Source organism: Perca fluviatilis, chromosome 7, assembly GCF_010015445.1.
Source record: "Perca fluviatilis chromosome 7, GENO_Pfluv_1.0, whole genome shotgun sequence".
Lineage (NCBI taxonomy): Eukaryota > Metazoa > Chordata > Actinopteri > Perciformes > Percidae > Perca > Perca fluviatilis.
The window spans coordinates 41,886,849-41,903,676 of NC_053118.1; the positions used below are offsets into that span (position 1 = coordinate 41,886,849).

General features: G+C 43.4%; 1 protein-coding gene and 1 pseudogene across 1 annotated transcript in view; both read right to left on the reverse strand.

Annotated features, from left to right (window-relative positions):
- LOC120562507 (phosphatidylinositol 4-kinase beta-like) overlaps positions 1–16,828 on the reverse strand; it is a gene marked incomplete in the record, with an annotated part of 334,834 nt that overhangs the window by 222,979 nt on the left and 95,027 nt on the right.
- LOC120561588 overlaps positions 1–16,828 on the reverse strand; it is a 43,719-nt pseudogene that overhangs the window by 10,892 nt on the left and 15,999 nt on the right.

The following is a 16,828-nucleotide window of genomic DNA, read 5'->3' on the forward strand; positions in this document are numbered from 1 at the left end:
TCTTCAAATGTTTTCAGAAACACGTTTCGGTGAACTATTTTAGTACAATACGAGATTGTATCTGAACGAGCCGCCATGACAGTCTGGCTTTGAATTTCCGGACAAACCACACCCACGTGACGCGTTTGTCCAATCAGCTGCCGGTTTTAATTTTTGGGCAACAAAACAGATTAGCGCTGCCTGCTGTTATGGAGACGTATTACGTCTCGTCGCTTCGGTGTATGAAGCCCTTTGGGTTCATTTAAGTGTTTTTGCTGTCTCCATTGAGGAGGTGTGTCTTAACTTGTACCTCCTGTTTGTAACTCAGCTCCGCTGGGTCTGGTGTGCTGAGGCCACTTCAGCTGCAGTATCCTCTGTCTCTGGTCTCTGCTCTGGCTGTCCTTCGCCTATTACCGAAGTCATCCCTACACCACTCGACGCTACTGATTTCCACATTCCATTCTGTATATAGTTGATTTAAGTCCAATTTGGTTCTATTTGGTTTAATAAAGTATTGTTTAAACATTTAACATGGTGTTGTCTCCCTCTTTGTTATGACCACTTAGCCACTTTTGGACAAACTCGGGGAGAGACTGATCAGTCCGACTGCCTTTTCTGCCGGGGTTCAGCCATCGGGTTGGTGTGTCACGAAACAAGGTGCGTTACAAAGAAACGTGTTAGCAGTAACAGTAACTCTTGAGAGCTTTTTAAGCTTTGTGGCTTTGGTGGACGGCACTCTGAGCCAGGCGAGACACAAAGCTGACAACCTCACAGATGGATGTAGTTGTGATGGCCTCATCATGCAGCAGACTGCTGTGGACTTTTGTTGGTTGCACGGATGCGCAAGGATTCGTGGGAAAAGACGCTGATGCTCACGACAATGCACGGGACCCCAGTACAAGTCGATACAGACATTAATTAGTATACACTAACACCGTGAAGCACCGATGACCTGCTGATTTGCATTCAACCCGCTGGACTTCGTTCATAATGAATCAGCCATCACTCTGTGAGTAGAGAATCTGCAGTGTAGTTCAGACATTTACTGATAAACCCATAGATTGGCTTCATGGTCAAAGATAGTTTTGTATAATTAACTTCCGTCTCTGCCAGAGACACCTGCTTTTAAAAGTAACGTAAAAGTAATAGTATAAGTAAAAATTACTTTCCATAGGGGGTAACTAAGTAAAGTAACTTAATTACTTTTTAAGAAGTAACGAAGTAACAAGCAAACACTACTTTTAAAAAGTAACTTCCCCAACACTGGTCACAAGCTTAACACAAACTGAAAGTTGCATAGAGTGACTTTAAAATGTGTAAAACTGAGCCAGTTACATTACTTGGAGACACATTTCACTGACTTGCAAACCCCTTAACCCTTGTGTGTTGTTCTCCCGTCAACCTTAAAAAAACTTTTTTGACACCTTTTTCTTTGACAGTTGCTTTTCCCACGTTTTAAATTGTTAAATTTTTCTTCTACACATTTTCGCTTTATTTCTAATTATGTCCCATATTTTCTGATATAAAACAAAAATTGAAAACGGGTCAATGTGACCTGAAGTCAACACAAGGGTTTAAACATGCGTAATCAGCCACATGTACGCAGTGACGTCAAAATGACGTAGATCTCACTGGTTTTGACCAGAGGCATCCACCACATACTTTTTTTTTCAGCAACAACAAAGTGGAAACAGGAAGCGTGGACGAGCTTCGGGGGTAATGTGATGCCAGAGCCCTGTATCAGGTAGAAGGTTTAACAATGTCTGAGTCTAACCCTGATCTCTGAGTTGATTTACCCTGAGATGGGAAACTCTGAGTTTTCGGTTTCAGAACAGCTGATATGAGTTAGTTCAATCAACTCTGAGTATGTTCACCATTGACATATATATAATGGACCAATAGACCCCGTTGCTCTGGACGGAGACCAGTGAAGGATATTAGAAGCATCTTTTCCGGTGATCTCTTGCTTTACTGAGCAGCCTCCAACTGAGCTTGAAGACGTGATGTGATGTGAGCAACCTGTCTGAAAGTGTGAAGTCTTCTGGTAGCGTGCCGCAGAGAAATCTCAATCATTCCCAATCTCACAGAGACGGAGAGTGTAGGTATATGTAAGGAGATAACATAGACACAGGCTAATTACTGATCACTAACATGCTAGTTAACATCAGTCATTACTGATACTAACATGCTAGTTAACATTAGTAATTAAACCTAAACAGCTAATGGAAGTCCAAACTGGCTGCGAGCTTCTCCCTGTACTATATAACGGTAATTCCTCTACTTTGTGACAGTAAGTCTCGCGGGTTATGACCCAATCGTTAGCCTATTGTTATAAAGCCGTCTGCTACGGAGCCATAACGCGAGGTACAAGGTAATGGAGCCTTTTATAACGCTTGTCGGTTTCTTTAGAAATAAACAATGGACAAATAGAGTCTTTAAACGCTTCAGATGTAAAGTTATTCGCAGTCAAGTGACGTAAAAAAAATGTCGGTCAGTGGAATGCTAACAGGAGGTGATACCTTGTAGCAACAAAATGGCTCATCGGAGGTTCGAAGTTCCTGAAGCTTAAGCCCCCTTGGTTCACGCGCATGCACCAACCACTCCGGATTCACCATGGTAACAACCACAAACAAACAGGTCAGCGGAAATACTCATGCGCATATACAGCAAGTTAAAAAGCAACAGAGCGGCTGCTGCAGAAGAGAGAGAATTTCTACGCTTGAGAAAATTGCTGCTAGAGTAAATGCGTATATTTCAATATAGTGTATATCATATTTAATCATAAGTATAGCCTAATATTACTGGTGAAATGGTATTGAACCTATAATCTATTTCATTTTCGTTCAATACTGCGGGCAAAAAGTCCTAGGCCTACTAATCCCATTCTGAGGCTGCAGCACCATCATTAAAAGAATTATAATTAATAATCTTTTTATTTTAAAGGGTGATAGAATGCAAAACCGATTTTACCCTGTCATAGTTGAATAACGACAGTTCGGTGGGTAAATAGGACATACATAGAAGCTAAAATCCCACTGACACCCTTTACTATGAAAATCTCATATTTTGAAACTGCCGCTGAAAAACGGGCGAATCTCAACAAAGCTGAGTTGCTTACGCAAGCGTCTCAAATCGGAACCTTAAGAGAACAGTCAGCCCCAACATTTACATAGGCTACACAACTGACCTGAGATCAGGTAGTACATTTTACATAGGCTACACAACTGACCTGAGATCAGGTAGTACATTTACATAGGCTACACAACTGACCTGAGATCAGGTAGTCTTCTGAATCTAGCTAGGTCACGCAGACTTCGCTATTCCATTACAAAATTCACTTCTGAAACTTTTTATGCGAGAAATCAACCATATAAAGCTCGAATATGGGCCGCTTTAAAAAAGGATGGTTAATTGTAAATTTTCTCCGACTGTGTGCCGGAGTTTAGTGCCGGTGTTGGTGCTGCCTGGGTTGCTACATCGCCGCCCCTGACCGGGAGTGTCAGCGAGCTTGTTAGCCCGCAATCTTTTACCGCAGCCCGCAGGTTCCAGTTAATCTTATAATGGGTATGTGTGTTGAGTTATTTAAACAAACAATCGGGGAAATTAACGCCTCTTGTCCGCGAAGTCTCATTGATAGAGCCGCGGTGAGATGGAGTCCATCAATGAGAGCTAGCTAGCCTCTTAACTCTGACATTCACAAAAACACATTCAATTGAACCGAAATCGGACAAGTGTTAGCTAAGCTTTGTAAGACCTTGAGGGAACCTGTAATATTCATGCGTTGACGAAATTCAAACTGTAAATATACTTTAGTTATGCGAAAGTGAGCAAGCTGCGGTATTTCCCCATTGTAATGAATGGGACATATAGCAAGCAGCTGTTCGGTCCTACAAAGATGCCTTACGTTCATAAAAATCGCCTTAAAATCAAATTGGACACAACGGTTAGCTTTATAAGACATTGGGGAATGTGTTGTATAAGTGGCATGACGAAATTCAAACTGTAAATATAATTTAGTTATGGCGAAAGTGTAGCTAGCTAGCTGCGGTATTTCCCCATTGTAATGAATGGGACATATAGCAAGCAGCTGCTTGTCCTACAAAGACGCCGCGTTCATAAAAATGCCTTAAAATCAAATCGGACACAACGGTTAGCTTTATAAGACATTGGGGAATGATGTTATATAAGTGGCGGATCGAAATTCAAACTGTAAATATATTATAGTTATGCCGGCAGCTGGCCCGGAGCCCCCGAGTGCAGTATCCACAAAGGGTGACTTTGCCCTGGGTTATGGAGCCCAGCAGGCTGTCGTTTCGCCGGACTGTGAGGAGCTCCTAAAGTCCGACACGTCTTACCAAATTTGCAATTAGCCATCAATTTTTGTAAACGGCCCATATTTGAGCTTTATATAGTTGATTTCTCGCTTAAAAAAGTCTCAGAAGTGAATTTAGTAATGAAACATTGCAGTGTCTGGAATATGAGATTCTGTCGCTTCTCTAATGTGTGTGTATTGGGGATTCGGCTCAACCAATCAGCGGCGTCTCTAATGTTCGGCGTATGGCAAGTCACTCAACCAATCACCGCGCAGCTCATCTAAATATTCATGACCATACCATATTTGGAAGAAAAGCTCTTGTTACAAATAGGGCCAAAACATAGGGATGCATAAGGGCCAATAAAATATCAACCAGGCCATTTTCAGCCCAACCAATGTTACATGCCCCATTAGGAGACCATAAGGAACAGTGTGAAATACCCTATGTAATCATTCTATCACCCCTTTAAAGGGTTTACATCATTCACCCTGCAATACTGTGGACCTCCTTTTTAATGGCTCTTACTGGTTTGTGTCCAGGAAACACTACAAAAACGTTTAAAACACGTTTCAGAGCAAGTCACATTCTTGTGACAGCTATAGAGTGGCTTTCCTAATATGCTCCGCATCCCCAATGTTGTAAAGAAAAGAAAAGAAAGCTGCCATTTGCAAAAAAATGTAATGTCACAAATAATCTGCTCGGCGACCATGTCCAAGATGGGTAACGTTAGTGAAATGAGGTGATGTTGCCTAGGCTGCATAACAGACTGGGAAGAAAAACGATACTGCTCAAATAGGAAGTTATCTGAAAATTAAAATGTCAGGGCTTCAATGTCATCTCCCAACATATAACAGCCTGTGAAATAATAGACCTGCAGTTTCTTCATCAACGGGATCATCGACAAAAGGAAATGCCATGTTTTGAGAAATAAAACGCTTTTATAGTCTGCCTAACATGGTTAATAAACCAACATAATTGTTTTTTATTTATGCCGATAACAAACTGCGCTTAAAATGGCCTTGATACAGACTGACTGAATGAATGAGGAAATGAAAGTGTGCTGTGTCAGAGGGAGGAGACTCGAGAGAAACTTGAGGTTTCTTGAAGAAAACCTGCTCCGACCAGAGGCCTGTATTACGAGCAAGATCAACATGTCCTGGATTTCTTTCAGTAATCCGGCTTCACCTAACCTAACAACCGCGGTCCTGCATAACCTGTATTTACGACGCTGGTTATCAACTAGTTCAGTCAACTCAGGGTTTCCTAACAATTGCCACGCTCATAAAAGAGGCGGGGTTTGCGCACCACCACCAATCGCAAACATCTACCTACATTATACAGTGCCTTGGGGAAAGTATTCGCCCCTTGAACGTTTCTGACCTTTTGCCACATTTCAGGCCTCAAACATAAAGATATAAAACTGTAATTTTTTGTGAAGAATCAACAACAAGTGGGACACAATCATGAAGTGGAACGAAATTTATTGGATATTTCAAACCTTTTAAACAAATAAAAACTGAAATATTGGGCGTGCAAAATTATTCAGCCCCCTTAAGTTAATACTTTGTAGCGCCACCTTTTTGCTGCGCGATTACAGCTGTAAGTCGCTTGGGGTATGTCTCTATCAGTTTTGCACATCGAGACTGACATTTTTGCCCATTCCTCCTTGCAAAACAGCTCGAGCTCAGTGAGGTTGGATGGAGAGCGTTTGTGAACAGCAGTTTTCAGTTCTTTCCACAGATTCTCGATTGGATTCAGGTCTGGACTTTGACTTGGCCATTCTAACACCTGGATATGTTTATTTGTGAACCATTCCATTGTAGATTTTATTTTATGTTTTGGATCATTGTCTTGTTGGAAGACAAATCTCCGTCCCAGTCTCAGGTCTTTTGCAGACTCCATCAGGTTTTCTTCCAGAATGGTCCTGTATTTGGCTCCATCCATCTTCCCATCAATTTTAACCATCTTCCCTGTCCCTGCTGAAAAAAGCAGGCCCAAACCATGATGCTGCCACCACCATGTTTGACAGTGGGGATGGTGTGTTCAAGGTGATGAGCTGTGTTGCTTTTACCCCCAAACATAACGTTTTGCATTGTTGCCAAAAGGTTCGATTTTGGTTTCATCTGACCACAGCACCTTCTTCCACATGTTTGGTGTGTCTCCCAGGTGGCTTTTGGCAAACTTTAAACGACACTTTTTATGGATATCTTTAAGAAATGGCTTTCTTCTTGCCACTCTTCCATAAAGGCCAGATTTGTGCAGTATAACGACTGATTGTTGTCCTATGGACAGAGTCTCCCACCTCAGCTGTAGATCTCTGCAGTTCATCCAGAGTGATCATGGGCCTCTTGGCTGCATCTCTGATCAGTCTTCTCATTGTATGAGCTGAAAGTTTAGAGGGACGGCCGGGTCTTCGTAGATTTGTAGTGGTCTGATTCTCCTTCCATTTCAATATTAAACAGTGATGTCTCACCTTGTCCAGGTAGATGATGAGTGAGCCTCTTTCTGACAGGACTGTGTTCATCTCATATCTTGAAAATATGCGGGCTCGTCCTTTAGACAACTATACACACACAGAGACACACACACACACACACACACACACACACACAAAACACACACACACAGAGACACAGACACACACACACACACACACACACACACATACACACACACACACAGACACACACACACAGTCAGATAACTTTCTAAACTTTCTAAAACATGTTCCTCCCAACCACAAACACTGACTGAACTGTATGTGGATGTGGATACATGACGTGTTTTATATATGTATTGTGTATATATAATGTATCTGGATGTTCTTACTAAGTCCAGGTCAGCTGTGTTAACAGTGAAGCCAGTTGGTAAGCCAATATCCAGGATTGACATGGATGCATCCCTCTCTTTGTCCTTATAACTGTACACAGCATGGATGGAATAATTAAATAACAGCATAAAAAAGATGGAGATAAAAAAGATAAAATCCTTTAAGAATTCAAAATCATGAGAACAACATTTGTTTAGTCACAACTTTTTGATTATACTCACAAAAACTCTATTTTCAGCTTGTATATTTCCTCGTCCTCATCCATTTTCTCTGCAGGAGCACAATAATGTATATATTAGTGCTGTCAAACGATTAAAATATTTAATCACGATTAATCACAATTAATCACGCATTTTTATCTATTCTACATGTCCCTTGATTTCTTTTTGCCGCATTATTTTTTCTCATTTTAATGCTCTTATCAACATGGAAAAGTGGATCAGCTTGTTTTGTGCTTTTGTCGCCTGGCTTTGATGAGGGGGGGAGAATTGGCATCAGCTGTGTGCTCGGTCATTAGCTGTGTGCTTGGTCATCAGCTGTGTGCTCGGTCATTAGCTGTGTGCTTGGTCATCAGCTGTGTGCTCGGTCATTAGCTGTGTGCTTGGTCATCAGCTGTGTGCTCGGCCATCAGCTGTGTGCTCGGCCATCAGCTGTGTGCTCGGTAATCAGTTGTGTGCTTGGTCATCAGCTGTGTAATTGGTCATTAGCTGTGTGCTCGGCCATCAGCTGTGTAATTGGTCATCAGTTGTGTGCTTGGTCATCAGCTGTGTAATTGGTCATCAGTTGTGTGCTTGGTCATCAGCTGTGTAATTGGTCATCAGCTGTGTGCTTGGCCATCAAGTAGTATTTCAGACTGGACGTGCTGCGATGATAGCTCAGTTCACAACGACCAAACACACACATCTTTTTGGTCTTGTGAATGGAACCATTTGGCAACTTTTTAAAAGTAAACTTTCCGTTCAGAATCTTATTGGCATCCATTTCGGCGTCTCGCGCTCACCATCCACTCAAAACGTAACGTTAGCCTGCTACTCTTTGGCCGACTCCAAGCCCAAACCACTAATTAAGTATTTTTGTTCATTCGTTTCTCATAAGGTAAGGTACTTTATGTTGTTTATACCTAAACAACACATACTGATGAATAAAGAAAGAGACAGAAAGACCAAATTACCTGGCAGGAGCTGCACTGATAAGTTAAACTTCTGACAGTCACTTTCCTTTTCTTTAGGTAGAGCGTAATACAGAGACACCATCTGGCAGACAGAGAAAAGTGCATCTTTATATGTGATGAACTCATAGACATCTGTTTTAAAAATATCCAAACTAGATTAAACAAATATTTGGAAAAGAGACACTTTAATAATCAACTGAGGATAAAACTCAGAACAATAATAACTTGTACTTACTTTCACCGTAGCTTCTCCTGTACCCTCGGCTTTTATCGTCACATTCTGGTTTATGCCATTGATCTATGGGACACACACACACACACACACACACACACACACACACACACACACACACACACACACACACACACACACACACACAGACAACACACACACACAGAGACACACACACACACACACACACACACACACACACACACACACACACACACACACACAGACAGAGACCCACACACAGACACACACACACACACACACACACACACACACACACACACACGAGAACACACACACACACACACACATGCAGAGACACAGACAGAGAGAGACACACACACACACACAGACAGAGAGACACACATACACACAAACACACACACACACAGACACACACACACACACACACACACACACAGACAGAGAGACACACACACACACACACACAGACAGAGAGGCACAAATACACACACAAACACACACACACACACACACACAAACACATACACAGAGACACACACACACACACACACAGAGACACACACACACACACAAACACACACACACACACACAGACAGAAAGACACACATACACACACACACACACTCACACACACACAAACACAGAGACACACACACACACACACACACACACACACACACACACACACACAGTCAGGGATCAGCAGAAGAAACAGACAGAGAACATCAGGAATGATGATATTAATAAGCCACTACATGTGTGTGTGTTTGTGTTTTTTCTAACTTTAGATGTTCTGGTGGCGTAGTGGTTGTCTCTGTTGAAGTTGAACTTGACAGGCTTTGGCCTGCCTGGCAACAATATGGCCACATTCAGATTATACTCTGGTTCTTTAGCACTAGCCCAGTACTCGGCTATAGCCTGGTACACCATTATAGTAGCCTAGAGAGAGAGAACGAGTGAAGGACGAGAACAAGATTTAGAAGAAAAATAGGATATGAGCTAACATAAGCTGCAGGAATCAAGATGGAGAGAGCAGTCTGTGTTACCTGAGTTGATCCATAGCCTCCATAAACCTTCTGCTGTGTGTTGAACCATCTCACAACAGGTCTGGCTTCTTCAAATGCCTTTATTAACAGAAGACAAGTCAATGGTTGAAATTCTCTGTGGTTGACACGATCAAACAGCAGAGACTTGAAACTTGCCTGATAAAAGCAGTCAATCACAAACTACATGCCCTTGATCTTTCCACATTTGTGTCATTATTGTGTGATTATGCAGAGCAGGATGCTCAAATCAGTCCCTTGTTTTTATAACTATGTCATAATATACAGTATATAACCTTTATCTTAGGAAACCACATTGAGATTAAAACCTCTTTTGCAAGTAAAAGACCTGGCCATGTGACAAGGTCACATAGAAAGAACCCAACAACAATAAATCAGCAACAATAGGTACCACAACAATTATTAGTGGGAATGCTGATTCAGCAGCATTCCAACTATTGTTGTTTTGTTCGGGCATTTTTATTAGTGGGAATGCTGTTCAACAGCATTCCCACTAATGTTATTCGGTTCTTTATATACTTCTTCTTATTCCGTACGTTTTTTGGCTCTCCGTAACTTCTGCATACTTTCAGCTATTTAAACCATTCAACTTTTCAAATGTTCAGCTCTTTCAGCTAATGATGGGACTTCTTCAACTTTTTTTCTACTATTTATACTTTTTAAAATTTTAAGCTTTTTAACACTTTTTTTTTTTTACATTAAAGTCAATGAGAGCAGCCTTCTACTCCTTAAAATCTTCTTCCGCTCCCAAAATTTTCAGCTCCTTCATACTTTCACCTACAGACGCCAAACAAACTTTAAAATGTTCACAAAATATTCAGCTATCAGGCTATATCTTTTCAGTTTGATATCTTTTACAGTTTTTGTGAAAAAGCTGTTTAAGTTTAGTGATCATTTCAGGAAATTTTATCGATTAAGCAGGGCGTGTATTGCGTGAGCTAGAGTGGATGATGTCATAGCTAGAGGGTGAAGCTTGGAAAAAATTATCTATGTCCCTTCTTCTCAAATTGCTCTCACGCCCACAATATCTACTTGGCATACACAATTTATACATCAAAACGTAGGTATTTTTGTCTAGTTTCAGAAAACCTTCTCAGTTTTGTGACACGCCTTTTAGTTTTGGCTGGTTGAGCTTCCAAATGACAAGAGGTCGATATCGTTCTCCATTGGCTCCAATGATCAAACTCCTTGATATTTCCCAGCGAAACACTGAACGAACCACTTTTTGAAATCGCTGATATGACCACATTTTTACGTTTATCCATATAAATTTTATACCGATACGTTCACAAAGGCCTTGTGGTGCTCAGGATCACGTCATTTGACTGATAGCAGTTATCGTTTTGCCACTGTGAGGCTTTGTTTGAGAGCTCGCTCTCAGGGACTCTGAATAGCTGAAGCACAGCACAGCTGACAGATTCAGCAGGTGTTGCTCATCAACTTGATTACAGACATCAAATCATGTTTATAAACATATCCACTGGCCATTGGTTACCATGACAACACTTTCACAGACACACCCAGATACTACAGGCAGTAATATGAACAGTAGTCTATACAGATACTACAGGCAGTAATATGAACAGTAGTCTATACAGATACTACAGGCAGTAATATGAACAGTAGTCTATACAGATACTACAGGCAGTAATATGAACAGTAGTCTATACAGATACTACAGGCAGTAATATGAACAGTAGTCTATACAGATACTACAGGCAGTAATATGAACAGTAGTCTATACAGATACTACAGGCAGTAATATGAACAGTAGTCTAGATCTGTTGCCTTCCACTTCTGTCTGTCTCCTAATCTGTCTGTGTCTCCCTCCCTCCCTCCTTCTCTCTCCATCCCTCCTCTGTTTTTTGTTGTTGTCTCCCTCCTCCTCCCTCATTCTCCGTCTCTCGCTGTCTCCTACCCTACTTCTGTCTTCCTCCCTCTGTCTCCCTTCCTCCCTCTGTCTTCTTTCCTCCCTCTGTCTGTATCCCTCCCTCCTTCTTTTTCTTTTCTGTCTCCCTCACTCCCTCTCTATCTCCTTTCCTCCCTCTCTGTCTCTCTCCCTCCCTCCATCTCTCTCTTTCCTCTCTCTCTCTCTCTCTCTTTTTCTTTACCTCTCCCTCTCTCTCTCTCTCTTTTTCTCTCCCTCTCTCTCTCTTTTTCTCTCTCTCTCTCCTCTCTTCATCCCTCCTTCTCCCTCCCTCTCTTCCCCCCTCTCTTCCTTTCTCTCTCAATCTCTTTCTTTCCCTCTTTCTCTCCCCTCTCTCCCTCTCCCTCTCCCCCTCCCCTCTCCCTCTCTCTCTCTCTCTCTCTCTCTATCCCCCTCTGTCTCTCTTTCCTTCTCTTTATCTCTTTTTGTCTCTCCCTCTCAGACCTCACAATGTTCGACATATTTTGTCATTTTTCAACTTTTGAAGCCAACAGTTCAGTTTAGCGTCAACGTTTAGCTTTTTAATGAAATTCATACTTCTTAAAACGATTTCCACTTTTTCTACTACTCTCACTACTTCAACTACTACAAACATTCACTGGCCAGTCGTTACCAACAGATACACACCCAGATACTACAGGCAGGAATATGAACTTTAGTCTGTCTTCTCTCTTCTATTCTCTTGTTCTGGTACGTCTGTCTGTCCTGGTCTCTGTCCTCTGGTCTCTGTCTGTCTGTCTGGTCTCTGTCCTCTGGTCTCTGTCTGTCTGTCTGGTCTCTGTCTGTCTGTCTGGTCTCTGTCCTCTGGTCTCTGTCTGTCTGGTCTCTGTCTGTCTGTCTGGTCTCTGTCTGTCTGTCTGGTCTCTGTCTGTCTGGTCTCTGTCTGTCTGTCTGTCTGGTCTCTGTCTGTCTGGTCTCTGTCTGTCTGTCTGTCTGGTCTCTGTCTGTCTGTCTGTCTGGTCTCTGTCTGTCTGGTCTCTGTCTGTCTGGTCTCTGTCTGTCTGGCCTCTGTCTGTCTGGTCTCTGTCTGTCTGGTCTCTGTCTGTCTGGTCTCTGTCTGTCTCTGTCTGTCTGTCTGGTCTCTGTCTGTCTGGTCTCTGTCTGTCTGTCTGGTCTCTGTCTGTCTGTCTGGTCTCTGTCTGTCTGTCTGGTCTCTGTCTGTCTGTCTGGTCTCTGTCTGTCTGGTCTCTGTCTGTCTGGTCTCTGTCTGTCTGGTCTCTGTCTGTCTGTCTGGTCTCTGTCTGTCTGTCTGGTCTCTGTCTGTCTGTCTGGTCTCTGTCTGTCTGTCTGGTCTCTGTCTGTCTGGTCTCTGTCTGTCTGTCTGTCTGGTCTCTGTCTGTCTGGTCTCTGTCTGTCTGTCTGTCTGGTCTCTGTCTGTCTGGTCTCTGTCTGTCTGTCTGTCTGGTCTCTGTCTGTCTGTCTGTCTGGTCTCTGTCTGTCTGGTCTCTGTCTGTCTGGCCTCTGTCTGTCTGGTCTCTGTCTGTCTGGCCTCTGTCTGTCTGGCCTCTGTCTGTCTGGTCTCTGTCTGTCTGGTCTCTGTCTGTCTGGTCTCTGTCTGTCTGGTCTCTGTCTGTCTGGTCTCTGTCTGTCTGGTCTCTGTCTGTTTGGTCTCTGTCTGTTTGGTCTCTGTCTGTTTGGTCTCTGTCTGTCTGTCTGGTCTCTGTCTGTCTGGTCTCTGTCTGTCTGGTCTCTGTCTGTTTGGTCTCTGTCTGTTTGGTCTCTGTCTGTTTGGTCTCTGTCTGTCTGGTCTCTGTCTGTCTGGTCTCTGTCTGTCTGGTCTCTGTCTGTCTGTCTGGTCTCTGTCTGTCTGTCTGGTCTCTGTCTGTCTGTCTGGTCTCTGTCTGTCTGGTCTCTATCTGTCTGTCTGGTCAGCTGGCGGCTGCTCGCTCTGCCTGCATTCTGCTGCGGTTCAGCGGCTAACGAGCGAGCTAACTGCTAACAGACACCGCTGCGACCAACAACCAATACAAATTCTGTCATTATATATGTAATTTATAAAAGGTTTCTAGTGTCAGTGTGTTGGCCGTGCAGTGGCTGCTTGTGCTTTGTCTTCAATCGTGTGTTGAACATGATAGAAGAACGCTGCCACGTCAGAGCGGCCAAAGCGTCAAACAGCTTCCCCGTACTTTCTGACCAGCGTCCTGGACCGGGCAGCCAGAGCTTCTTTGCAGCTGAAGTCGGTCACTCCCTCTCTCCCTTCCTTCTTCTGTCTCTCCCTCCAGGGTCATTTGTGATTTCATCCATGTATATAGCCCGTTTCTTTTCAGCCAATACATCCACCTCTCAGCTGTTTAGGGTCATGCTTGTTTGTTCTACGCAATGGATATGGCTGATAATAATACAAAGTCTTTAAACTTTCAGCCTTTTTTGTCAAAGTTGCTGTCTTTCTTTTCCTCTCCTCACTTTCCTCTCTCTCTCTTTCTCTCTTTATTCTCTTTCTCTCCTCTCTCTTCTCTCTTCTCGTCTCTTCTCTTCTGCTCTCCTTTCTTCTCTCTTTCTCTCCCTCTCTCTTTCCTCTCTTTCTTCTTGTTCAGACCCATTCTTTTCACTTAATATATTTCACGTCTCATCTCAGCTAGATTGATGCTTTTTCGTTCTATGCAGTGTATATATCTGATAATAATAAAAATATTTCTTCTTTCAGCCTTTTCAACTTTCATCTTTAACAGTATTACAGTATTAATTTGTTTCATATTTCTGCATATATGAGTCATTATCAGTTAGAAAATCTACTCAGACCTAACAATGTTCTACATATGTTGTCATTATTCAACCTTTAAAGCAAACAGTTCAGTTTAGCATAAACTTTGAACTTTTTAATGTAATTCATACTTTTTACCTCTCCCTCTCTCTCTATCTCTTTCTCTCTCCCTGTCTCTCTCTCTTTTTCTCTCTCTCTCTCCTCTCTTCATCCCTCCTTCTCCCTCCCTCTCTTCCCCCCTCTCTTCCTTTCTCTCTCAATCTCTTTCTTTCCCTCTCTCTCCCTCTCTCTCTCTTTCCATCTCTCTCTCTCTCCCTCTCTCTCTCTATCCCTCTCTCTCTCTCTTTCCTTCTCTTTCTCTCTCTTTGTCTCTCCCTCTCAGACCTCACAATGTTCTACATATTTTGTCATTTTTCAACTTTTGAAGCCAACAGTTCAGTTTAGCATCAACTTTTAGCTTTTTAATGAAATTCATACTTCTTCTACAGAGACCAGACAGACAGACAGACAGAGACCACACAGACAGACAGAGACCAGACAGACAGACAGAGACCAGACAGACGGACAGACAGAGACCAGACAGACAGACAGAGACCAGAGGACAGACAGACAGAGACCAGACAGACGGACAGACAGAGACCAGACAGACAGAGACCAGACAGACAGAGACCAGAGGACAGACAGACAGAGACCAGACAGACAGACAGAGACCAGACAGACAGACAGAGACCAGACAGATAGACAGACAGAGACCAGACAGACAGACAGAGACCAGACAGACAGACAGAGACCAGACAGACAGAGACCAGACAGACAGAGACCAGAGGACAGACAGACAGAGACCAGACAGACAGAGACCAGAGGACAGACAGACAGAGACCAGACAGACAGAGACCAGAGGACAGACAGACAGACCAGACAGACAGACAGACAGAGACCAGACAGACAGACAGAGACCAGAGGACAGAGACCAGACAGACAGACAGACAGAGACCAAACAGACAGACAGACAGAGACCAGACAGACAGACAGACAGAGACCAGACAGACAGACAGAGACCAGAGGACAGACAGACAGAGACCAGACAGACAGACAGACAGAGACCAGACAGACAGAGACCAGAGGACAGACAGACAGAGACCAGACAGACAGACAGACAGACAGAGACCAGACAGACAGACAGAGACCAGACAGACAGACAGACAGAGACCAGACAGATAGACAGAGACCAGACAGACAGAGACCAGAGGACAGACAGACAGAGACCAGACAGACAGAGACCAGAGGACAGACAGACAGAGACCAGACAGACAGAGACCAGAGGACAGACAGACAGACCAGACAGACAGACAGACAGACAGACAGAGACCAGACAGACAGACAGAGACCAGAGGACAGAGACCAGACAGACAGAGACCAGAGGACAGAGACCAGACAGACAGACAGAGACCAGACAGACAGACAGAGACCAGAGGACAGAGAGTCTATACAGATACTACAGGCAGTAATATCAACAGTAGTCTATACAGATACTACAGGCAGTAATATCAACAGTAGTCTATACAGATACTACAGGCAGTAATATCAACAGTAGTCTAGATCTGTTGCCTTCCACTTCTGTCTGTCTGTCTCCTAATCTGTCTGTGTCTCCCTCCCTCCCTCCTTCTGTGTCTCTGTCCTTCCTCTGTCTTTTGTTGTTGTCTCCCTCCTCCTCCCTCATTCTCCATCTCTTGCTGTCTCCTACCCTACTTCTGTCTTCCTCCCTCTGTCTCCCTTCCTCCCTCTGTCTGTATCCCTCCCTCCTTCTTTTTCTTTTCTCTGTCTCCCTCACTCACTCTCTATCTCCCTCCGTCACTCTCTGTATCTCTTTCTTTACCTCTGCCTCTCTCTCTCCCTCTCTATGCCTCTCTCTTTCTCTCTCTATGCCTCTCTCTTTCTCTCTCTCTCTTTTTCTCTCTCTCCCTCCCTCTCTTCCCCCCCTCGCTTCCTTTCTCTCTCCATCTGTCTTTCTTTCCCTCTCTCTCTCTCCCTCTCTTTCCATCTCTCTCCCTCTCTTTCCATCTCTCTCTCTCTCTCCACCTCTCTCTCTGTCTTTCCTTCTCTTTCTCTCTCTTTGTCTCTCCCTCTCAGACCTCACAATGTTCTACATATTTTGTCATTTTTCTACTTTTGAAGCCAACAGTTCAGTTTAGCGTCAACGTTTAGCTTTTTAATGAAATTCATACTTCTTAAAACGATTTCCACTTTTTCTACTACTCTCACTACTTCAACTACTACAAACATTCACCTGCCAGTCGTTACCATGACAACAGACACACACCCAGATATTACAGGCAGGAATATGAACTTTAGTCTGTCTTCTCTCTTCTATTCTCTTGTTCTGGTCTGTCTGTCTGTCTTCTCTCGCTCCCCCTCTCTATCTCTCTTTTTCTACCTGCCTCTCTCTCCCTCTCTATCCGTCCCTCTCTCTCTCTCTTTCTCTCTCTATCCCTCTCTCTCTCTTTCTTTCACTCTCTCCATCCCTCCTTCTCCCTCCCTCTCTCTCCCTTCCCCTCTCTCTCTCTCTCTCTCTCTATCACTCTCTTTCCCTCTCTTTCTCTCTCTGTCTCTTTCTTTCCCTTT